This window comes from Heterocephalus glaber, unplaced genomic scaffold (genome assembly GCF_053883595.1).
Source record: "Heterocephalus glaber isolate CG9 unplaced genomic scaffold, H.glaber_assembly_v1.0 deba00001447, whole genome shotgun sequence".
NCBI classification, from domain to species: domain Eukaryota; kingdom Metazoa; phylum Chordata; class Mammalia; order Rodentia; family Bathyergidae; genus Heterocephalus; species Heterocephalus glaber.
Genome location: NW_028258299.1, coordinates 10,969,538 through 10,993,881, shown reverse-complemented (window position 1 = coordinate 10,993,881; position 24,344 = coordinate 10,969,538). Strand labels below are relative to the sequence as shown.

The 24,344-nt window shown below is 42.7% G+C and overlaps 1 protein-coding gene and 2 long non-coding RNA genes across 10 annotated transcripts in view; 1 reads left to right on the top strand and 2 right to left on the bottom strand.

Moving 5' to 3' along the window:
• The window catches only part of Dab1 (DAB adaptor protein 1), a 1,105,478-nt gene that overhangs the window by 858,676 nt on the left and 222,458 nt on the right, over positions 1-24,344 (bottom strand). The window lies entirely within an intron of this gene.
• On the bottom strand, positions 1,067-18,609 carry LOC147827402 (uncharacterized). Its single transcript, XR_015452550.1, has 3 exons — positions 11,482-18,609; positions 7,997-8,060; positions 1,067-5,120 (listed from the first exon to the last, which is right to left on the bottom strand). It is a non-coding gene; the product is annotated as an uncharacterized LOC147827402 (long non-coding RNA).
• On the top strand, positions 19,621-21,069 carry LOC110346671 (uncharacterized). Its single transcript, XR_002390854.2, has 3 exons — positions 19,621-19,793; positions 20,353-20,524; positions 20,771-21,069. It is a non-coding gene; the product is annotated as an uncharacterized LOC110346671 (long non-coding RNA).

The following is a 24,344-nucleotide window of genomic DNA, read 5'->3' as shown; positions in this document are numbered from 1 at the left end:
TCTCTGAGCCTGGGGTTTTTTATTTGAAAACATAAGACAATAATAATTAGCTCATCAGGTAATTGTGGAGGTTAAGTAACATAATGCTTGTCAATGCACAGTGTAGTCCTGGTACACAGGAGTTGAATACAGATTACCTGGTAAAATGTATACCTACATGTATTCAAGTTTTTAACTGTGGCAGTATATGTGTACAGATAATATATGCATGTATTTATAGCATATATATGTATGTATGTGTATATATAATCTACATTATAGACAGTTGGTCCTCCATATCTGCAGATTCTTCAACCACACATTCAACCAACTGCAGATTAAAAATATTTTAAAAGAATTCATCTGTACTGAACATATACAGGCCTTTTTCTTCTAACCTATATAGTGGAACTATTTAAATTACATTGAGTATTATAAACAATCTAGGGATGATTTAAAGATACAGGAAGATTACATAGGTTATATGTCAATACCATCCCATTTTCTATAAAGGATTTTGAGCATCCAATAATTTTAGTACAGACAAGGGGTCCTGGACCAGATGCCAAGGAACTACTGCGTGTGTGTGTGTGTGTGTGTGTGTGTGTGTGTGTGCACGTGCACATGGATGTGCATCCCCTCACACAATATAATTTTTATAAGGTAGTATGAAAGAACCTTTGACATTTTAAATTTACTTCCTTTCTTTATCAATTGGCTCCGATCTGGGACACATCAGGCTTCCTTGGCCTGACTCAGCCACCTGGCATCATCTCTGACCAGCTGAGCCCCACCCTCCTGCCACACTGACCTACAGTACATCTGAGTATCCTCAAGAGGCACTTCTTGGAATCTCTACAAACCCCCAAATTCATGAGAGTAGGAATGGCAGCAAGCATGTCAGAAATCCACAAAAATTTGCCACTCAGACCCACACTCTTTTTTTCTGAAAACTTACTAGATGAGCAGCAAGATTCATTCTTCACTGGAGGCTGAGTTCAGACAATAAGTGAGCCAAGTGGGCTTGGACTTAAATCCAAGCAGTGAAGGCCTACACAGTGCAACAACTGTTTACATAGCCTCTGGATTACACTAGGTGTGATAAATAATCTGGAAGTAATTTAAAGCATGCAGGAGGATGTGCATAGGTTGTATGTAAATATCATGGCATTTTATGCAATGTACTTGAGTATTCACGAATTCGGGTATAGGTGAGGGCGCCTGGAGCGGATGCCAACCTGCCATGGTTGTTCCAAAGTCTGGCTCAGCAATTTGGTAGTTAAAAGGGTGAACTCAGAAGTCAAGTGTCTGCTATGTGTCTGCTTGGCTAGAGGGCTTTGAACAAAATTGCCTTAATTCACTAGGTTTCTTCTACTCATCTTTAAATAGGATCTTTCTAGTACCTTAGAGTTTTGTTGTGAAAACCAAATATGGTAGCACATAGAAGATGATTAGCATTGTATCTGCATGACACAGTACTTTCATAATAAAGATCATCATCGTTATTACTATTCCTGTTTTACATGAGTATGGTGTATGTTTCAGAGACATTTTTCATCAACAATAATTTCAACTATCCATTTTCTCCAATAATCTTCAACACCTAGGCAGCGGATATACCCCTTTCTCTGATCATCTCAGCACTAAAGAGGAAAATTGGAAAATGTTCAGCCAATGTCTTCTTCAGACACAGTTGGAATCAACAGCTATGCCCATGCCTTTGGTGACCAGTGCATCACTGAAATGTTTGCTGGGTCCCCCGTCTGCCTCCCAGATTCCACCAAGAGTTTTGTGTTTCTTGATGGATTCTTTCCATCAAGACATCTGGCTTCTCATGTAAGTTTCCACCTTAAAAATGTCCACTCTTACTGCTCTTCCCCTAAGTTTCATCCTCCATTTCCTCCTTCCTTGACGGGCCAGGGAGGGCATTTCAGAGGAGGTGGCACTGGGTCGGTGCAGTCCTCCCCCTCTACTGTTTGATACCACCTCATGCTACAGCATTTATCGCTGTGCATTATCATTCTCCCTCTCTCTCTAATCACTTTTGCCTCCTAACCTATGAACTTCTTATTCCTGGAGCCTGTTCCCAAGCCAGGCACTTAGCAGGTGCTCAGGAACTATTTTCTGGATAATTTTGTCTTGTGGAGAGAAAAATGTATCTTTGAGCACCCTTCCATCTCTAAGATTTCCCCTCGGTGTCTCCTGGGATCACCCAGAAGACTCCAGACACCCACTGCAGGCCTGTGCTGTTGTCCACTTCCCTGTCCACCTCATTACCCCAGGGGAGGAGGCACTGTGACTGCCCATTAGCCCCAGGGCGGTGCTTATCCGGCCACTGCCAAACTCCTATTGCGTTGCATTTAATACACGTGTATAATGAATGCCGCACACACTTGGCAGTGCTTCTGCGCACCAGGTCATTATAAGCCGTATTGACAGCAAACAAGTCACATATTCTCCCTGCGAATGCTACAGGAAAAAAGAACATATAATTTTGTTGTTGTTGGTACATTTTTTTCCAAGTCACATTGGACACCATTTGCCTTTCATTAGAAACACCATGCTGACAGTAAAATCACATATCCCCAAACACAAAGAGGAGAAAAACAAGCTGCTCAGGCCCCCTGCAAAGGAAGGAGCCTTGTTCTGGCCTCTGGGGCGGGAGCAGGGCAGCTGGAGAGGGTGTTTTCTAGGGCTGCCGTGCCCTGGAAGCCTTGGCGCTGTCTCGCCCTGCAGGAGCTGTCTGTGCCCTCAGGCCCTGGAGTTTACCCCACTGACAAGTGCCTCATTCATTCACTTATTAATTCACTTATTTATCCATTCATTCATCTAACAATGTGCTTAGGATTGCTACTTATTCTTTCTGAAATTAACTTCAGGAGGAATTTAGAATGCAAAAATATATCCAGCTCTTACCGTAGGCATTTGCTACACATTTAATTTTCACAGAAACCCTCTGAGATCAGGATTATTGATTCTGCTTCACAGCTGTAATAACTGAGCATCAGAAAGCTAAAGCGACTTGCTCAAAGTTACCAAGAGAGAATGGGCAGGATTTGAACCTATGGCTATTGTGGTATATAGAGCAAATAAACAAAGGAGTCTCTACCAAGTGTCTACAATATGTCTACTGCCCATGTTTCTGGTATGGATTATGATTGTTACACCCTGAATCCCCCCTACACCCCAAGCTCATTAATTTGTCCACATAATTCTTATTCAATGACTTATCTGTGCTGAACAGTTTCCTGAGGGCAGGGTTTGTATCTTAGTTATTTCTATAGTCAGGCTGTAGTGTAGCGTCTGGGACAGAGCAGAAATGTGAAATCAGTTGGAAAAAAAAAAGAGAAAGAAGGAGAGATGAAGTGAGGAAGTTGTTCACTGCCTTCTGGAAGATAAGCACTAAATGGTGAATTGGGGTGGAATCAGGCAAAATTAAGGCATGCATTATTTGCTGGGGAAGCACAGAGAATGAGATAATGATGGCAACTGGAGAAATAAACCTTTTACCAAAGAATAATCACTTCAGTTCTAAGGACGGAGAAGTCCAGTGTGTGAAGAATGGAGGAAACTTCATTAGCAAAGGCAAAGGGACATGGTAGGGTAGTAGAGTCCATGCCAGAAAAAGGAGCACTGTGGCAGGAACATAGAGATAGGAGGGAGGGGAACAGGCTAGAAAGGTCCTTTGGAGCCAGATCATGGCGAGTGTCAAGTCTCCTTTTTATCTGGTAGGAGGTGCAAAGTTCCATTATAAGCAAGTTACCTTTCACATAAATCTGTAAACTCTTCTTACCCCACAAAAGAACTCAGAAAAGCAATAGGGCTGTGTAGATTGACTCATCCAGTCACCAAGAATACAGCTAAAGAGGCAGAGTCCAGAGTTCAAGTTCAGCTCTGTCACCTAACAGGTGCATCACTTTGGGCAATCTGTTTCTATTCTCCAACCCTCTAACTCCTCGTATGTAAAATCAAGGTCATAGGACTAGGGTGCTGGTGTAGCTCAGTGACAAAGTGCTGGCTTAGCTTCTGTAAGGTGGTATATTCAATTCCCAGCACTGCCAAGAATAAATGAATGAATAAATAAATAAATAAAAATACATATCACATAGATGATAAGGATCTATGAAATACTTAGGCAAAAATTCTTAGTTTCTGGCATATAGTAAGCTTTTTATAAAGGTTGGGTACTATTTCCAACTGTATTATTCTCTGCCACAAGGGCTCTGACAACATAAACTAGAGATGATTGCAGAAGAAAAAACAAAGCAGCCATGGTTTGGAAGCCCATCAATCTCCCCAACACAATTTACTGGGAACCATTATGTTCACCATGGACCAGTAATGTGCAAGGGAAAAGTGTATGGTCATGTCCTCAGGTACTCAGGAACTTGAGGGGAAACAGGCAGACAGAGAGCTGCAAAGCAGCAGACTGAGAGCACATGAGAAAGGACCCTGCAGTGGGGGACCACCATGAACTGATGGGTGTATTGAGCTAAATTTTTCATCTTTCTGAGAGTCAATGTTTTCATCTTTAAGTAGGAGAGATGATGAAATTTGATAAAATTCTTATAATAACTTGATGAGGTGATGTAAACTTTAGACAAATGGGCACTTGGGATGGCTCACAAGTGGTCTTAAATAATTGCTTCTTCCATGCATAAATGGGTTAATATTATAATAGAGGTAACATACAAAACACACCAGTGTTCTATGGAGTAGTGAGCTGGGGAGGACTGGACTGCTTATCGTGGCTTATGTTGATCTGTTATTTTAAGGAGGCTGTGATAAATCAAAGATGCCTAAAAAGTCTGTGCAGCTTCCTTCACAAGGAGTTGACCTCTTGAATCTGGGCTGGACTCTGTCACATGTATTGACCATCAGAATGTAGGAGAACTGCTAGTTAGTGAGTTAGAGAGATGAAGCCCTAGTAGGATAAATACCACCCTATCACCACAACATAAAGAAGACAGGGTGACCTACAGGAGTATAAGATGCTACACAGAGAAGCAGCAAGTTAGCCAGCTCACATCTGGCACCAGCGTCTAGGCATGCAGTGAGGTCACCTGGAATGCACCAGCTCCAACCCTTCCACGTGCATGGGTGAGTCCAGCAGTCACCAGTGTGGGAACCACCTGGTCAACCTGAAAATCGCAGGAAATAAGACTTTGTTGATGGACATTGTTGTTTTGGGGCAATATGTTACACAGCAATGCTTACCTGAAACAGGCCTAAACTTACAGTATGCCAGGGAGGTCTTTTATCATTTTTAAATTTAGGTAAAATTTCTTCAATTTTTATATTTTTAGTACATGTTTTCAATGCATAATGAATACATCCCTCACGGGGGGTAGGTTCATGTACCTAACACATCTTAACTCTTTTCCACCCCTTTCTCCTCCCTTCTCCCCTCTCCTTCCATCTCTTCATCCCTTTCCAATCTGCAAAAGATCTATCTCCTATTTCCTATTACCTATCTCAATTTTGTTCTTATTTATACTTTGGGTTTCTCATATGAAAGAAGCCATGTGATATTTAAGTTTATGTGTATGACTTACATCACCTAACATTATGGTCTCAAGGTGGATCCATTTTCCTACAAATTTCTCAAGTTTATTGTTTATGGCAAATAAAACTTTTTGTGCCTCTATAAATTTCTAATTTTTTTTCTGGACATCACTTTCATGCCCTTTTTGAAAGAGCACATAAACTGAAAAAGTTAAGAACCGCTATTTTAACTCAATGGAAAGAACATCGAATTTACTCATCTTATTATGGTCTTGATTTGCATTTCTTTATGGATAAGTCATACTGAGCATCCTTTTATATACCTGTTGAACAATGTACCTTTAGGTTGCAATACTATAAACATTTGTTAATGGTATTTCTCATGTGCCTTTACCTCAATAAAACAAAAAAACTTTAATAGCTCCTGCACAGGCACACAAATAAACACACACTCAAGAAAGTCAGGAATTTTCAAAGCTTCGTCTCAGGGAAGAGCTAACTGCACAGCACAGAGGAGCAAATTCCAGGTCAGTGCTGTGAGAGCCCCAAGGATGCTGGAGCTGTCCTCAGTGCTGATCACACCGTCTTGCCCATGTCTTGTTAATTAGTGCCGTCCTTAGGTACAGACCATCCGAAGCCTTTCTTTATGAGTAGTCATCTGCTTACACTGTTAGACCACATTACAATATATCTTGCTTTGTCAAACAACAAGAGATCCAGAAGACCCATATAAACTTACCTATTTAATCATGAACTGTACCTGGTATTGCTACACAGCAACACTATGCAGTCTACTATGCTCTGATGAATACTGTCAACACCTGGGGAGATTTTCACCTTGGTATGCCTGAACTGGGTCCATTTTAATGTGTCATTTGTATGGCTCAAGAAGATATGCCTATCTTCTTCCCACAAGCCTCTCAAAAGGCCTACCAGCCCTAAAAAGCCCTAGCAAAGCAAGACGTATAGTTGGAAGATATCTGGTTAGGATTTAAACATAGCAATGTGGTTAAGATGGTAGCTTCTGGAGTTTAACAGGTTGCCAGCTGCATCAGCTGGAGAAAGTTTGGAGACAGTAATCGTGACTATAAGGTTTTGGTTAAATCGATAAAAAGTATATTTTTTAAAGTTCAAAGTGCTTAAAAGAGGGGTCAAGTCATAGTAAGTGCTCAACAAATGTTAGGCATTTCAATGAAGATGGTAAATGATAATTATAATGCTGATAGGAATGACGGTGGTAAAGGTCTGGTTTTGAATCCCAATTTTGACACTTACTAGCTAGGTAAATTTAACTCCTTGAAGCTCCAGTATTTTCATATAAAATGGGGACACATGCATCTTGTAGTAATAAATGAGGAAATGAAAAGGAAAAAATGGTGCCAGAAATGTAATAAAAACACATTACCAGTGGTATTTTGTTCTCTTCAGAGCCTCCTTATTTTCCTAGGACTTGGCAAATGCTGGAATATTATCTGAAAGAGCAAGTGTGTGTGCCTGAGTATGTGCATGTGTGTGTGTGTGCGCATGCATGTGTGTTTAATGACAGTAAGTGTAAAGGTGATGTAACGAAGTGGCAGTGAGCTCATGGAAACCGTTGCAGGGCCTCCTCTTCCCTCTCTGCCACTGAGACCTCCTCGCAGTCCACTGCATGTTGCCTTGCTATTAAGGAGCTTTTGAGATAGACTAAAACAATAGCATCAGCAGAGGTATAATTTTCTTCTATCCCTCTTTAATTAGCTGTGAACCACAGGGCTTTCCAAGTGGCAGCAGAATCAGGGAAGGCAAAGGGAGCAGGACCCCTCCATTAAAGTTCTCAGAATAAGAAACTTACTGAATACCATTCTGAGAGTCTGGGTAAAAGATGCAGTTGGTTGTTCTCTCCTCTTGTTAAAAAAACAAACCTCTGTCTATTGGCCCATTGCCAATTCCAGCCTAGTAAATTAGGATAACTATTTTGAGTATAGCCGCCAGAAAGAATAAATTTTGAAAACGTGGTAGAACCCAGATATACGAATCAGGAGATCTTCACACTGCCAAACATTGCGTGTGTGTGTGTGTACATCCCCTTTATGTCTCACTCTTTGGGACCCTCAATTTTTATCTACAAAATGTTGAGTGGGATAGAATACAGCTGCTCTTTGTCAGATGCCTACCATATGGAGATCCTTACCATGATGTTGTGAAGGAGATGTTTTTGTGTCCATTTTTCAATTCAGAATCCTGAGGCTGAGAATCCCAAATTTCTTCAAGACACACAATTTGGAAACAACCACGGGATGTGGTCCACGATGAATCTAGTTCTTTCCACTGTTTCTCAAGACCTCTACTTTTAAAATCCCTTCCAACTCCATAAAGTTGTATCATTTGTGTGCTGCTGAGTTGTTGGTGACCAGAGGCAAAGCAATGACAAGTTAAATTCTTATACCTTTCAGCATAATTCTTGTTTAACTGGAATAATTGAAGAAAAGATTGAATAGTCTGTTTACCTAATCATCATACACATTATACTCACTTTTTAAAGAGTTGGCAAGCCTAATTTAAGAATTCAATATTTTTCAGCCAGTGGGTAACAGCACCTAGAAGAACCATGAAATTTTTACAAAGCATTCAAGAATCTATATATCTGTCCAGCACTGTCTGTAAATTGGAAAAAAATATGCCTTACCAATATATAAATTGATATTTTCAGATGTATGTGTATAGCCCCATAAATGTTAATACATGCCTGCCTCTTTACCTAATGTTTGTATCTATTTAACATCCAAGTTCATTTAAAATAGCACTATATACTCATTGAAGCTTTTAGCCAGCATGTTTCTTCTTAAATAACAGGTACAAAAGACCAAGTCTAGCCACTATCATACATTATAAAATTTCTTGATGTTTTAAAGCAGCTCCTCAGACTGAGATAAGTTAGAAGCAGCTTCTTTACATATAAGATTATAAAGCACTTTAAAATATGCTGTGTCATTTGGTTCTTGGCAATCAAATCAACAATCCTCATATAGCACTTTGGAGAACAAGTTTCTACCTAGTTACCTTTCTGCCCGGATAGGCTCTCATTAAATGGGGATTTGTTATCTTTTCAGTTTACATCAGTGTCATGCTTTGGGATCTGCTATATACTGGATATTTGTGTCCTTCCAAAATGTACGTGTTGAGATCTTAACTCCTAATGTGGCAGTATTAAGAAGAGGTGGAGCCTCTGGTAAACAATTCTGTTATGGGGATGCAGCTTCACAAATGGAATAGTGTTCTTAATGAGCACAAATACATAAAGAGACCCCAGAGCCTCTCTTACTCCCTCTGCCATATGAGGGCACAATAAGAAGGTGCCATCAACTAGGAAGAGGGCCTTCACAAGGCATTTGATCTTGGATGTACACCTTCCAGAAGTGTGATAAATAGATTTATGCTGTTTACAGGTTCTTATAGCAGGCTGAATGGGCCAAGACAGAAGTTATAGTCAATAAATCCTAAAAGTGTAAAGAAAAGCAGATCCCAGCAAGAAGTGAAAGATGCTTTGCTTCTGAAACAGCCACAGAAGCCTGAGTAGAGAACATCACAACCCAACAGTCCCTGGTCCTCTCCAAAGCAGGAGAGCCTGCCAGTGGGATCACCCATGAACTCCCACAGCACAGTGTATCTGGAGCAAGACATGCCATGTCCCTCACAAAATTTCCCAGAGCCCCTGGCCGAGATATTATGAAGCCACAATCAAGTCTGAAATCCAGAGCCTGAGAAAAGGGTACCTACAGTCCTTTAGGAAAACTTATTGCTGGCTACCTGTAGCCTCCGGAGAGAATTTGAGCTGAAATCAATAGGTTACCCAGAAAATACCATGGAAACCAGGTACTCAAACTTCAAGAAGAGGAAATACACTCCTTCAAATCCAAAGCCCATAGCCACTCAATTTTCAACTCAACCTCCCCTCATCTAACAGACTGGCAAACATAGCCACTCTTTATCCACGAGCAACTTGGACAGCTCAGAGGCGTGGTCCAGTGACCTTTGCGGAAACTTGCCTTGCAATCTTCAAATTATTCTGCCCTTGAGGTCTGTCTCAGGGATTCAGCCCCACTCCTTGACTGAAACCAAAATTTTCTATGAGAGACAATGACTACATAGATGAAAAATTAATGACCCATTAAAAGTATTATCTGAAAGCCTTCTGTTATCATTCACTCTATAGTTTTCAGAACCTTTTTGCCTCTGTGATTCAGTTTGGCCTTATGATGGGGAACCAGGGAGGTGGACATTAAGTCATCATTGCCATTTACAGGTGAAAAACAAAACAAAGCAAGTGTTCTACAGGTGATTTTATTTATGCACAAGCAAGGAAAAATTAGACCTTCCTGTCTTCAGCTTTCTGCTTTTTGCAACCTGCTATCAATAATTCTTGGCTTTCCCTCTACGTGGATGTGTTTACTATTCACAATCTTTCTCACCTGCCTCCCTGCCTGTTGCCTGACCCCAGGTTGAAGGCAGGCCTTCCTACCCTCCCTTCCTTGAAGGGCAGCCCTCTGCTCCCACTTCACCAGGGTGGATTGTGATGAGTATCCATTGACAATAACAACCTCAGGCTGATTACAAGCAAGACAGTAGTGTGAGTGAAAGAGCCCCTTTCTAGGAGTCCACAGGCCTAGACTCCAGCCACTGTGAATTTATTTGGCCCTGTTAGGGAAGTTATCAAACAATATGAGTCTCGGTTACCTTGTCTGTAAAACAGGATACTGTTGTCTCATGTCATCCAAGGGTAACCAAGAAGCTCAAATGAGGTCAGAGATGTCAAAGTACTTTACACATTGGAGATAACCCCATTTGAATAGGGGTGTCTAGTTATTTCATATCAGGGATTACAAATCAGAGGTTTTCAAGGCCTAGGGAGGATGCCAAGGAATGCAGCAGGCACGTTTGGGAAAATGGTAAATGGTGGTGCTAGAACCCATGGAGAGTGTAAAGATATTACATTTTAATTATTCAATAAAAATAATCAGCTACCCAAATAGGCATGCCTGACAGTCAAATTGGGTGTGTGGGGCACCAGTTTTTGGGGGGCTGTGGATTTCCCAAGAAGCTTTAGACTTACTTCAAAGGGACATGAATCTATATCCACACCAAACATTATCTATCATCTGAAAAACATTGCATGTACACCCATAGAATAATACTATTTAAGTGTAAGTAAAAATCATAATGACATATATCTTTATTTAAAAACATAAGCAAATTCCTATTAGCTTTTTTTTAGTGCATAGTTCTTAACTAATGGACACTAACCATATAAAATTTATTCTCATGGCATCCAGGAGAGGGCATATCATTTTTGACTTAAAAAAGGACTTCAAACCACTCATGCGGATATATACCTGTAATCCCTGCTATTCAGGAGGCTGAAGCAGGAGGATTATTAAGTTTGAAGTCAGCCTGGGCAACTTGTTTCAAATTGCCTTGTCTCAAAATTTAAACAAAAACAAACCTAAAAGGCTAAGAATGTATGTCAGTGATAGAGTGGGCTTGGGCTCAATCCCTAGTACCACAAGCACACACGCACACACACACACACACTCACACAAATAAAGCTTCGTAAGCTTAGATGCTTAGGTCTTGGGACACCACCTAAAAGCTATAACTAATTAGAGAAGCAAACAGGAGGAGGTCTCCTCTTGGGCAGACTTCAAGATCTGATCCAGATAGGGCAGGAAAGCCAGCAAAGCTTGTGGTGTTTTCACTTTCTGAGCAGCAGATCATATACTGGTTTTTATCTGGTACATACAGAAATAGTCATTATCATTAAAACAAAACTATTACTTTCTGCCTGCCTACTTTGTACCTGGTACTCTAACTGATGTGTAGATCGAGGCTATAAAGGCCTGGTCCTAGCTGTAAAAAGCTCACAATTCACAATCACTGTTTCGGTCCATCCACCTCTGACCTTCCAAAGGCATCCATTAAATCCTAATCCCCAGCATGATGGTATTATGAAGCAAAACACACCTGTGACACATGAAGTCCTGAGGCGGAAGCCCTTGAATTAACAATAGTGCCCTATAAAAAGACCCGTGGTGTTTGCTCTCTCTCTTCTGCTTTGTGAGGTCACAGGTGATCATCAGCAGAACTAGGAAGTAGGTCCTCACCAGATACCCAATCTACTGCCATCTTGATCTTGGACTTCTCAAGCTCCAGAACTGTGAGGAAGAAATGCTTGTTGTGTAAGTCACATATCTTTGGCAATTTAGTATAGAAGTCCAAACTTCGGAAGGTGACAGTCCCCAAGCAGATCATTAAATCTGAGATGGTCTACATGGAGAGCGTGGGGAAACACACAGGTGGGCAGGAGGCTGCCAGCGTGACATCGCCAGACTGAAGTGGAAGCAGGCGATAAGTGATTCATGTCCTGAAGGACAGAAGTTATTTAGATTAAGAGGAGGAGATGAAAAGAGAAGAGTGTTTGATCCCAAGGGAACACAATGTGCAAGAATGTAGCAGCTAGGGTATTATTCAATTTGCTTAATCCCACAGTGGCCTGACTGCTTGTCCTGTCTCAGGCACTGACCTGAGTACAGCTAAGAACAAGAGCCCAGATTCATGGCCCTGGACTCTCAAGGGTAGAGCATGAGGAGAGGCATTACCACAAAGTTTCCTAGATGATTATGGTCCCCAGGCAGGGTGGAAAACCATTCGTTAGTCTAGATGAACTCCCATCACTGGCTCACAGAGAAAAGAAGTAAAAGGACTGAATGAAGAAAATAAAATAAAAACCAAGCTGGCCAGGCCATAAGACTATAAATGTGCTTTTGACAAACTTAAGGACTTCAAAGACCACTGCAAATTCATGCTCACCTTCTGCCGGCAGCCAGTGAGAGCTCTGGGGACTGTGATACTGTCAACATTGTGGGCTCTTTGGCCCTAGTCGGATGACTGCACATCAAATCTCTGTCTTGGGCAAGGTTGTGGTGGCCAAGCCACATCCTGGCAAGGTCGAATCTGAGGCTAAGCCCTTTGGATTAGGGCTCTACAGTGCCAAGACCTGAGGTCTTAGATCACCACGTGGACTGGGGCAATGGCATCCTAGAGACTTCAGGGCTGCTCTGCTTCTTCCTTCCTGTGGACTGTACTCTGGAACTTGGGTCAGAAGTAGCCCATTTCTCTCACAGCTCTCAGGCCACCCTGCATGACAGAATGCAGGGCACCACTCAGCAGCCACTGGAAAGAAAGGTTCACCTCTCCTGTCTCCGTCATTGAGGGGAAATCTTGCCTGAGGCACAAGCAAAGCTCCAAATTGATTTAATTTGAAATTTCAAACTGCTGGGCGCAGCTCTGCTTGGCTGCCATCTGCTTTTCCAAGGTGCAATGACACTGAGCCTGTTTTTATTGTGTGTGCTCAACCAAGTCCACCAGTAAAATATTAATAATTTCTCCAGCGCCTGGGTGCCTCTGTGCTTGGGATGATATCTGAACATTGATCAAGCTCATCAAAGTTATGAGCAAAATAATTTTTCTCCTTAAGCGGGAGAGGAGGGGAGGACTGGATTTTTATTACTGGTACATATCACTAGTGACAGTTTGCAGCTTTCTCTGCAAAGGAAAAGTAAACAAGTGCATTGGTTGCTTCTAGCCCAACATTAGACACACTTTTTCTGTAGGATACAGCTTCCCAGCCAAGCAAGGAAACGAGTAATCTGTGAACACAGAAATGGGCACCATCCAGAACACCTCTCTTTGGCTCACCCAGTGACGTGCAATTTGACACTAAACCCTAAGATCTTTATTCATGGGCCAATTCCCTTCTCCACATTTCCATGGCCACTGTTTCAGTCCGGGTAAACTGCATTACCACGATTACTACATTTGGTTTCATAGCAAACCATTCACTAGTTTTCTGCTCCTCCCCCAAACAATCACTAGAGATGGAGTTTGCTGCAGTCTCTGGCTTTGAACCCTCCCTTGGCTCCCCACTGCACTGTAGCTGAAGCCCACATGGTTTAGCAAGGGTTGCATGACCCACACCAGCATTCCTCACCTCAGGCAATTATCAGTCTCCTCGGGCACCATACCTACTCCCTGCCCTCTGGTGTGGCCAACAACACATTTGGTCCTGGTTAATAGCACACTTCCAGAAAGGCTGGCTGTCACTATCATTATTGTCACCTTCATTAGGAAAAATAAAAACCAAGGATCAGCCTGGTTCATCTCTATCTTCATTAAAGACATTTGTGTCCTCTGTAGGGAAAGAAAACACAGACTGACTTCATTTTCTTTCTTCCCTTGGGGGCCAGGGAAAAATGGGTCCCAGCCTCAACTGTGCAGGTTAGAGGCAATGATGCAAAGAAGAATCAGGACATCTGAGTGGAAATCCTGGCTCTGCCACTTCCAAGCTTCACTCCTGGATGTCGTGTCTCCAGTTGGCTCCTCTATGGGGATAATAACAGTGGCTAATCCAAGCTGTAGGCATGATTGAAAGAGTCAATACTTGTTAAGCACTAAGAATAGGACTTGACACATAGTAAATACTCAATTAGCAGGAGTAATGGCTCCAATGTGTGTAGATATATACAGATGTATGTGTGTGTGTGTCTTTCTCTCTATATATAGACTGACTTCATCTCCAATATATGAAAGGAGGTTTGTATATTATTAAAGGGATCACACAGTGTCTTTGATCTTTCCCTCCTGGCACTGCCTTCTTGCATAATTGTCTGGCTGGACAATGTCTGTTGCCTGCTTCCAGGCTCACCTATAAGGTCACTTCCTCTGGGAAATCTCAACAGGCACCAGAGCAGAGTGGGACTTAGGGTCTGGCACACTTGACCGAACTGCAGCACTGTTACAGTGCATAGTGTTGAATCTGTGGATTAGGCCACCCTAGTCTCATTTTACCCATATCTGAAAGGGGGATAAGCTCACCCTCCTTGCAGGGTGCCTGTGCATTGCACTCAGGGTACTTTAGTTTTCCTGACTCTTCCTATTGACCCCTAATGTAAGTAGAAATCTTTTAATCCTTCTTCTGAGCCCCTTCTAAAATTTATGTACTTTTATCATGGCTACATTTGTCCTATTTTGACAGCTAAAAGTGAGGACCTGTTCATATGTTAGCTAGACTACACACACACACAGAGGTGTGTGCATTTGATTATTTATGGGGTATGGTTGATAACTTTGACCTTATCTGACTAGTCCCTTCAGCACTGGCCTAGTACCTTAGATATCTATTTACTCAGCGGCATCTCCTAAATATATAGATCAAATCAAGGCCCTCTCCTCAGGGCAGGAGTGGGAACAACCATAAGCTGAATCCCTTTATCTATAAATTAAATTCAAACTCTTAGAATGACACTTCAGGTTCTCTAGGTCCTTCCCAAGCTTGCCAGGCTGGCCCCAACTCCAGCCGCTACAATATGCTGCCAGTGATCACTGTCCCTGCTGTCTTCAGAACAAGCCACAGATTTCAGGCCTGGCTCAGGAGCCACCTGGACTGGAATGCTCTTCCATGAACTCCTTGCCACTCAGATCCAGCCCTACCATTTGGGGCTAGGTGACACCCTAACTTTCCCAAAGGCCTTCCTCATCACCATTCTGCCTCATCCCCAACAATTAGAATAAATGAAGTGAATTCACAAACCAGGAGACCCACAGATCAGAGCTAACATGAAATGCTAGAGATGGGTCTGAAGCCCACATCTTCTGAGTCTAACATTTCCACTCACCCTCCCTCTCCTCTGTCTCATGAGGCTCCTGCAACCTCCCAAAGCTACTCCTGTACCATATCGGCCAGAGCTCAGGGGTCTCAGACTCTGTGTGCATCTGAATCCATCAGCCACACATGGCCATTTGTTTCTTGCTTCACCCCCTCTTCCTCCTCTAACAGTGTGTGATGAAACTCGCCTTCTCCCACATGGCTGGCAGAAATGGAAGTGGGTGGAACTTTGAGAAAGCTATCTGGCAGTATGCGTTGAGTCTGCAGAATTGTCATACTTTTTACTTAGTCATTCTTCTTCTGTGAATGTATTTTAAGAAATGAAAAGTAACTACATAGATGCACACATATTATAAATATTTATGGAAACACATATACAAATAGAGATACATGACATACATATATACAGACATAGAAGGATATGGCAAGGAAAGATTAGAATCAGTCTAAAATGCCTAACAAGAAGGAAATGGGAATAGTAAAGACCTTTAGTTCTAGAAAAACCAAACAAAATTCTTGTTCCACTTCATAATAGCTGTGTAGCCTTGGGCACATTATCTGACCTTTCTGTGCACTAGGTGTCTCATCTATGCAGTCAACTATGTAAAGAGATCATAAACCTACTTCACAGGGTTACCGTGAGGATTGAATAAGATTTTACAGGGTGACATTTAACTTAACAGCAAATGAATTGAAAGCTCTCAATAAATATAAGCTATGAAGAAGGAGGAGGAGGAGAGGGAGAATAATTACAAGAGACAGCCACTGGTCAGGTTATTATGCAGTTATTAAGCATTATATTTACAGAGTTTGAATTAATAATATGGAAAATGAATTAATGATCAGTAAAAGAGCAAGACTCTAAATTGTGTACACAATACAATGAAACAAAAATACAGAAAAAATGATGGAAGGAGATGCTCTTGTGTTAGTAATAGTGTCCCTTCAGTGATGTCACTGTGCTCATATGGGTAGAACATGTAATTCTTCAATATCTTAACTTCCTATACTTTTCACCTATGTATACCCATTCTTACCCAAACAACATTGTCTTAGTTACTTTTCTCATTGCTGAGACAAAATACCCTACTCCCAGAGTTAAAGGAGGAAAGGTTTATTTGGCTCACAGTTTGTAGAGTTTTCAGTTCACAGTTAGGTGGCTCCAAGGCAGGGCAGCATAGCACAGGCATCACAGAGAAGAAACAGTCCGTGGCAAGCAGGAAGGAGAGAGCACATTAGCCCTCTTTCTGTCCCTTGTATTGTACACAGGCTGCCTGTCTTAGGGTGGGTGTGGCACTCACACCCTTAATCCTAGCCTAAACTATGCCAAACCAATCAGTGTTCTGATTTAGTAATCACACAGCCTTGCTCCCAGGACCACACACTCTAGATCCAGCCACCTCTGAAACGCACCCCCATGACCGCATGAGGCTTTGGGGGGACACAAGCTGTAACAAGTATCACTGATACCTTGAATGACAGAGAAAAATCACATCCTAATTGTCTGCCACATCTACTGTCCCCTGACATGAGTTTAGCACTGAGCAAATGAGTCTCGTGAATTAAACAGCAGGGCTGTTTCTATTTGTAAGTGAGGACAACATATGTCACAGTTTTAGGTAGGTCGTAAGTGTTATTTTACTGGAGGTGACTAAGGTAGTGCCTAAAACGGAATACTGTTCAATAAATGTTAGCTTCCTTGCCCTACCTCATCTGCTTTTGTGTATTTTGAACCACACAAGCTCTTCAATGAGAAAACCAGTGGCCCCAAGAGCTCATTCCATGACTGGCCTCCACATAAACATGTAGTGCGTTTGTATCACCTAGCAACAGGCTTTTGGTGGCTAGACGGCAGGTCCACCGAAAAAGCTGCCTAACATCAGGTTGGCCAACATGGATCCATTGGCTGTGAGTAGAAAAGTGAGTGAGGGTCAGCTCTGCATCCATTCTTGAAAACTTCATGCACCTGTGAGAGATCACTCTCATGTTCAGGTCAAAACTCACCTTGGAAATTAAGTGTGGTTTATGGAATATTCTCTGCCTCCATGACAGGAAGTTGACCTTCATTTCCTGCTCTCAAGCCCTGGACAGAGGTGCTGAGCTCCTCTGACCAGATGGCATTTGCAGGCAGTGAGGAAGGGCACGTACTTTGGCTCTGTCTTTGGGTGAGGTGTGGTTTTACCCTGGTGGCCTATTTAAGTTTGATTTATCTCATTGTCTATTTATATGTTTGGTACTCAGTAAGAAGGCAGCTACTGTGTGCCAGATTTGGGGCATGCAAAAGGGAACTGCCATTTCCACCAGAATCCATTTTAGGTAAAGCCCCCACATAAAGCCAAAGGGTTAGCTTGCAATTCACTCAAAAGATTATTGTGGTTGTGCAGTATGTATTTAACAGAGGTACAGTAGGACTAGTGAATACCACCCAGGTAGTGTTAGAATCAAACAGCTCCAATCCCAGCTTTATTCCTTCTTGGGTATCTCAGTTTTGGCATGTTTCTTTATGAAGGCAGTGCCAAGCTATTGTTGGGTGTAGAGCTGGTCTAAGTGTATCAGTAAGTCCACAACTTGGCTCAGTGAGCAGTGGCTAATACCGGTACTACTCTCTCGTTGTGGTTCTGATATCTTCAAGAAATTCTACCATAGATGAAGAAGAACATATGGATCTCATCTTCCCAAAGCTGCCTTCAAAAGAGCAAAATTCTCTATCATAATGAAGTCAGATGGCTTCTCATTTTTCTCCTTAACTCCCCGTCTTCTGCTACTGGTTACTGATTTTGCTTTCTCCTTTTATGACTTCAATTCTGACACCTCAAGGAGATGGGGAGGAACAGGGGTAGGATGGAAATTAACCTTTCTTCTGCACTTTGTGTGCCCGGCACAGTGTTTGACACGTTGCCCAACATCTTCTCCTTTAATCTTCAGAGCTGATTCTGAGGTAAGTATCATGGTCCAACTTTGTCAAAGAGGAAATGGAGGCTTGGGGAGAGCAAGGACCCTGAGTTCAGAGCTATTATATTGTGTAGCTGGCTTGCAGTCAGATCTGTTTGAATCCAACCCCCTTCACAGAGCACATTGGGCCTCCTGCCCATTCTCATTTCTTGCTTAGGTCCTTGGTCTTTCTTCCTGAGGCAAAGCATACAGAGATTAGCTTCAAGTGCTCAGTCCCTGAGTCAGACTTCTGACTCACAAGATTCACACATTCATGAAAATGTGGAGCTCAAAGGAGCCCCGGCCTCTAACATATGAAACACGACAGAGGCCTAGAGCCTCTAATGGCTTGTCCATGCCCACACAGAAAGCCTGTGGTGGAATAAGAAGCAGAAAGCGTCTCTTCCCAAACACTAAGGCAATGTCCTCATGTAAAGTCACAATGGAGATGCAGTCACAATGTGGCCCCAGGATTCTGGGCACTGAGTGACGGGAATCCCAGGTGGCCCATGAGCTTGCTGGGCAGAGCAGAAGACAGCATGGTGCTGGCACAGAACTGATGAGAAAGGAGAAAGTACAAACATGAATGCTAAACAGCTCCTCAGCAACCAGGAAGTCGGTTCTCGGGCGGTGGGAAAGAACAAGGCAGGACAGCACAGTACCAAAATAAAAGGCGCCAAGCAAGGGCCCCTGCACCACTCTTTCTGTGCCAGGATCTGCACTGTCACACAGCTTCAAGAGGAGCCTCACTCCTTGGAAACAAGAGTGTCTCCTCTAAACTTGTTCCTTCTCAAATCTCCTGGCAGAAGCCTTCTTATTTTTTCATAATCACTTCAAAGTAGTCGTCAGTCAAGTACTAAAGTAAATTCAAAGCAATTAGAGAATCTATCTACAGCAAGCCCAAAATGTGTTTGCAATGGTCCTCCAGGAAGTGGTTTGGAACACTTTTCTCTAGAATAGTACTTTTTGTGTACAAAAAAGAAGCTGCCCTTTTTTAGTGAATAAACACAGACACACACACACACACGCACGCGCATGTGTGTAGCATACACACACATCTACTATGATAAATGGAAGCAACATCTCAAGAATGAAATATTGTATTGTGGGTTCCAAGCCAAAACAAGTCAGCACCACTCCAGGAAGCACTTATAAATTGTTACAAAAAAATACCAAGAAATAGGAGCCTGCCCTATAACATAACAGCTGCAAGATTTCAGGGCTCGGGACTAGCTTTTAAAAAGCAAGAAAAAAATTAAAACAATCAAACCCAGTGCTTCAAATATTCTGCTCAATCTCCAGGGTGGTCTTGTGTTTCTAATTAATATTCCCTCCTAATTACCATCCTGATAGTAAGTGTGCTAAATGCAAAACTTACGCCTCACTACAGAGCTCTGGCAGGGAGAGGAGGAAGGCAGCCTAGGAAGAAGGGTGGCCAGCTTCATTGTGATGCAAAAGAATGCAACAATTAAGAATATAATTTTGGAAGATGTCAGCAGCCTAATTACTCATAGGGCTTCCAGCAAATTAAGCAGTAGGTGAATTAGCTCATTTAATGAGATCTAGAGTTCTGAGTCAAGGTGCTTTTACTTTGCATTTGAGGAATGCATTTCCCCATTACATGTTAATAATTTGGGCACCCCAACATGCTATTAGCTCAACAGGTTCTGCAGAGCATGAGGTCAGTTGCTTAAAAGGGTCTGCAAGTCAGTAAAATTACATTTCTCTGCTCCCTGTCTACCCTCTCCCCCCTCTCGCTTTTCTTTTCTTCCCAAATGCAGTTGTCCAAGTCAGACAGCATATAATTCAATCAAGGGGCATGGGGAACTTCATCTTTTGGGGCAAAGTTAAAGGAGACACAGTGGAGACTAGGATGAAAACTTGCTTTAATGTCTTAACAATGCCTCTCTAATCCTTGGCTTCTGCATCTGTAATGTGGAAATAATGACATTCATATTACAAATTGTGTTTACTAGTTGAATTCCTTTGTAAGACAGTACTCTTTGAAGACAGGGGATACATGATCTTTATCTCTGCATCCCAGCACCTATTACTGTGCCTGGAATATAATATATGCTTAATAAGTGTATTCGATAGAATTTAATAACTTTAAAGGCATGGGGGGATGAATGCCTGATATGAAGACTCAATGAGGAAAAAAGTATAAAGTCTCTGATGTGGTTCCTAAACCACAGAAGATTCTCAGAGAAGAAAATAATGGCTCTTTTTGCTGCACAAAGATACGAGTTGGGCTTTGGGAAGACAAAGACATTTGCACAAAGGCTCAAATGTGCCATGACCTGGGAGCTGTCAGCACGCTCAGAAAGGGTGTGAAGAACATCAGGCCATTCCTCAGACTCTACCAGGGCCTTTCCCATCTATCACTGTGTTTCATCCTAATAAGCCTTTGAGGTAAGTATCACTACTTCTTTCTGTAGATAAGGAAACTGAGGCTCAGAAAGTTCAACCCAATTTGCTCATACTGACTCAGTTGATCTTTCACATTCACGGATACTTAACACCTCCACCTTTGACGCAGAGACAGCTGAGGACATACAAGTCATTCAGAGGTTGCTGCTCAGCTGCCTAACAGCCTGGGCCTCATAAGAGAGAGAAAGGAAAGGAATCACCAAGCTTTTCTTTCCTTCTATCTTTCAGGTAGAAGACCATGAGCTCTAAGCTGCTTCACCTTCTCTTTTAACACAAAATGAGGTTCACAGAGGCAAGACACCACAATCCTGAATATACTATCAATTCTGAATGGTCTGTCCATTTGTGACAGAACAGGCAGCTTCCTCCTTCTTGACTTGTGAATGTGGTGTCCTCCAAGGCCACTGCCTGAGGTGAACCCCAAAGATGTATCCCAACCATGGCTCTCCACAGAAAGTTTCCCACCTACCAGCAGCTTTACCCACCATGGTTATTATTTAAGGTGCAATACACTGTCATCTATCGAATATTTATAGAACTATCTACTGCTCATAGTTCTTTCTCCAAAACCACACAGAACAACTCAACCCCTCTTAGAGGCTGCTCTTCAGATGATGAGAACTCCTGATCCCTGCAGAGATGCTCGCCCACCCCACAAACCTACCCAGCCATGCAGACATCTGGGTTCTGCTTTCTACCATAATTCACAGTTGTGTGAGTGTGTTGTTGCTTCCCCCTTTGACGTGATGCATCTCACTCAACCCACCAGTGTTATGAGGGTAGAAGTGATGCTAGAATTAAAGTGGTGAGAAAGCTGGAGTTCAGAAAGCTCAAGTCTATTGTCCAAGGGTAAAAAGGTCAGCCAAATAGCAGAGCTGATAACTCTAGGATTCAAATTGGGGGCGCCTCCAAAGTTAAACTGTGCTCTCTCCACCAGGGTACGAAAGCTCTCTGAATGAACAACCATGCATGGCAATGTAATAAGCACCTTAAGAGAGGCCCAAACAGATGCTAAAAGGTGCTCATTTCAGAGCTGCCTTCTTTCTCACTAGGCTTCAGCCAGGCTGCACTAATTACCATTTATTTAAGATGCCTGCCTGGCACTGCTGGGGCTCAGAGAGGAGTTCTAATTTGCTGTTGAAGGAGTCGAGGGAGGGAATGGAGAGGGCTGTGAAGTGTCCCCTCCCAGGCGGGAGTGATTTCTGTTCAGAAAAACACTGAGGTTACTAATGGGGAAGGGGAAAAGGAGCAGCAAAAATGAGAAGTATACTTGGGATGCACTTGCATGCCCGCAACATCTGGTGGGCAGGATTCATTCCTCCTTCCCCTCCTGAGACTGCAATTAAGGAGCTAATGTGAGAAAGAAATAGCAATCCATTGTCCCACTGAGGTGGGGCGAGGGAAGGACTTAGACACCCAGTCCACCCAGGAGAGGCTCCTCTGGTTTGAAGCTGGAAATGTCCTAGAAGGGGCTTTGAACACCTGCAGAAGCGATGCCATTTCAGCTTTTCAGATAGCATGGTGTGAAAATCAGAGCTTTGCCCACCTAGACTGAGCCTGCTGTGGAAGAGCAGCCCTGTGATTCTGGGAATTCAGGGCATCTGCAGCCACACAAACCTGGGTTCTAAGCCTGTTTCTAATCACTCATTCTATGGTTGTGTCACCTTGAGCAAGTCACTTCACCTCTAGGCTGTATGTTTTCATTTGTAAATTGGGAAAGATGAAATGCTTCTCGGATGGGAGACTTGGAGATTACAGATGACCGTGTGTGTAAAATTCCCGGCACAGAGTAGATGTTCAAGAAACTTGCATTTCTGCCCCATGGACAAAGCTACCTCACAATGAGCTGGGGACAGGGTCCTGTCACCAAGATGCACTTTCCCTAAAAGTTCTTCCTTGGCCTCTAATAAAGTGGAATCCGCTAACTTGTTAACTCCTGTGATTATTATTCAAGAGCAGTAGAGTGCTGATGGGCTGTTGGATGCTGGAGATGTTCTGGGAGGAAAGTTGAGGTGAGGCGAGAGGGCAAGAATTTACAAAGATAAAAATGGTGACTTTAAAACCCAATATTCTTTCGATGCCTAGTTACCTAACTGCCAAAGTATAGTTGTACATGGTGCGATATTGCTTTGAAATGTGTTCAATTTGGAGCACATTTTGAAGGAAAAATTTTGTCCTGGTACTTGTCATGTGTCTGATCCTGGACACACAAGTTAGAATCAATTGCATCATGACGTGCTTCCCTTTCCTGCCAAAACCTATGTTCAGTACTCATCATTTTGGTGCTCATTGCACCTCCTGAAGTCAATGTCAAGTACCAGAGTACTGTACACTGTACCCTACAGTGTACAATAAGCTAAATAAACCTCAGTATCATTTCATTGGCTTCTGCTGAGAGTAGCTAAGGAGCAGAGCATGCCTGGGACCTGTGCCAAGGCTCAGTAGCCTTGGGTGTGATCCTTCTGTCCTCACACTTCTCAAAAGCCTGGTTCCTTGGCTGGAAGAAACCTCTTCAGAAGTCATCTGAAGTTCCCCGGTGTACCCTCTATAGGGAAAGTACAGACTTCAGAGTCAAGTGAGTCCAGTTCCAAATCCCAATTCTGCCACTTAGCAGCTGTGTGACCATGGGGAAATTACTTAAATTGCCTGAGCCTCAGTTTCTCCAGATGCAGATGCTAATATTGCCTAGAGTGGACATGGGGATCAGATGAGTACAGTGTTTAGAATTGAGCCTGAACTCTAGCTAGAGTCTCCCTTGGATATGAGGGCCCCAGAAAGAGGCAAGGACGTGATAGCAACAATATGCCATCATGGCTCCCCTGTATGAATAACAGGAAGCACAGATGCCCATCCTAACAAACATAGTACACAAAGACAAGATGAGGAGGTTTGATGGAGCTAACTTCTCTTTTGACTCAGACAAGGGGACACCCTGTTCTTGGCCACCCTGTTAGGATGAGGTGAACCCAAGACTTTGAACCAGCTGTCATGACTCAAGCTGGTAATTCTTCCACTCCAACAGGAGGCTTTATCTCTGAATTTGTCCTTACTTTGCTTCTTTGAACAGAAAGGTTTTGATAAAAACACTAATGACACCTATGAATTTCACAGCAGATACCTATTTTTAATGTGGGAAGGAAATCATTAAGATGTCAAACTTGGGGCTGCTAAATAAGCATCTTTAGGCCAAGCAGGAGGCACTGGGGACTGGAGGCTCCAGGAAATAATTGCCACCAATAACACACAACTGAACGTTGATTTATGCAGCCTGTTTGCTTGGTTTCCACTTTGAGCTTGTTCAATTGGTGATTCTTCTACGTTGCTCTTTCTAGGAACATGACCCCAGCTCACTTAGACAGAAATATGCTAACCCCATTACCTCATTAATTTAAGGCTTTGCATTATCCTTTACACCTTCCTCTGCTTTTGTCCCCTCCAAATTCAATGTATCGGTGGGGATGAGACAAATGATGCCCCATTTCTCCATAATGTGTCAGGACCTGTACATATCATTGGCAATCCTGACTGCCATATCTCAGGCTAAGCAGTCTACTAGGCACCCCATGAACTCACAGATGAGAGGTTTGATGGGGAGAAAGCCAAGCCCAGGAACAGTGAGCAGGTGAGGTGGCAGAGGTGTCTCATCTCCTCCCAGGTCTGATGTTTAAAAATGATGGTGTGTGGTTTAAATCTCAAATACTGCCAAAGTCTCATTTGTTCAGGAGAGTGGCCTGGTCAGAAGAGGCAGGTCACCGGGCATGTGACGTGGAAGTGTATATGCTCATTCCTGGTGTCTCCTTTC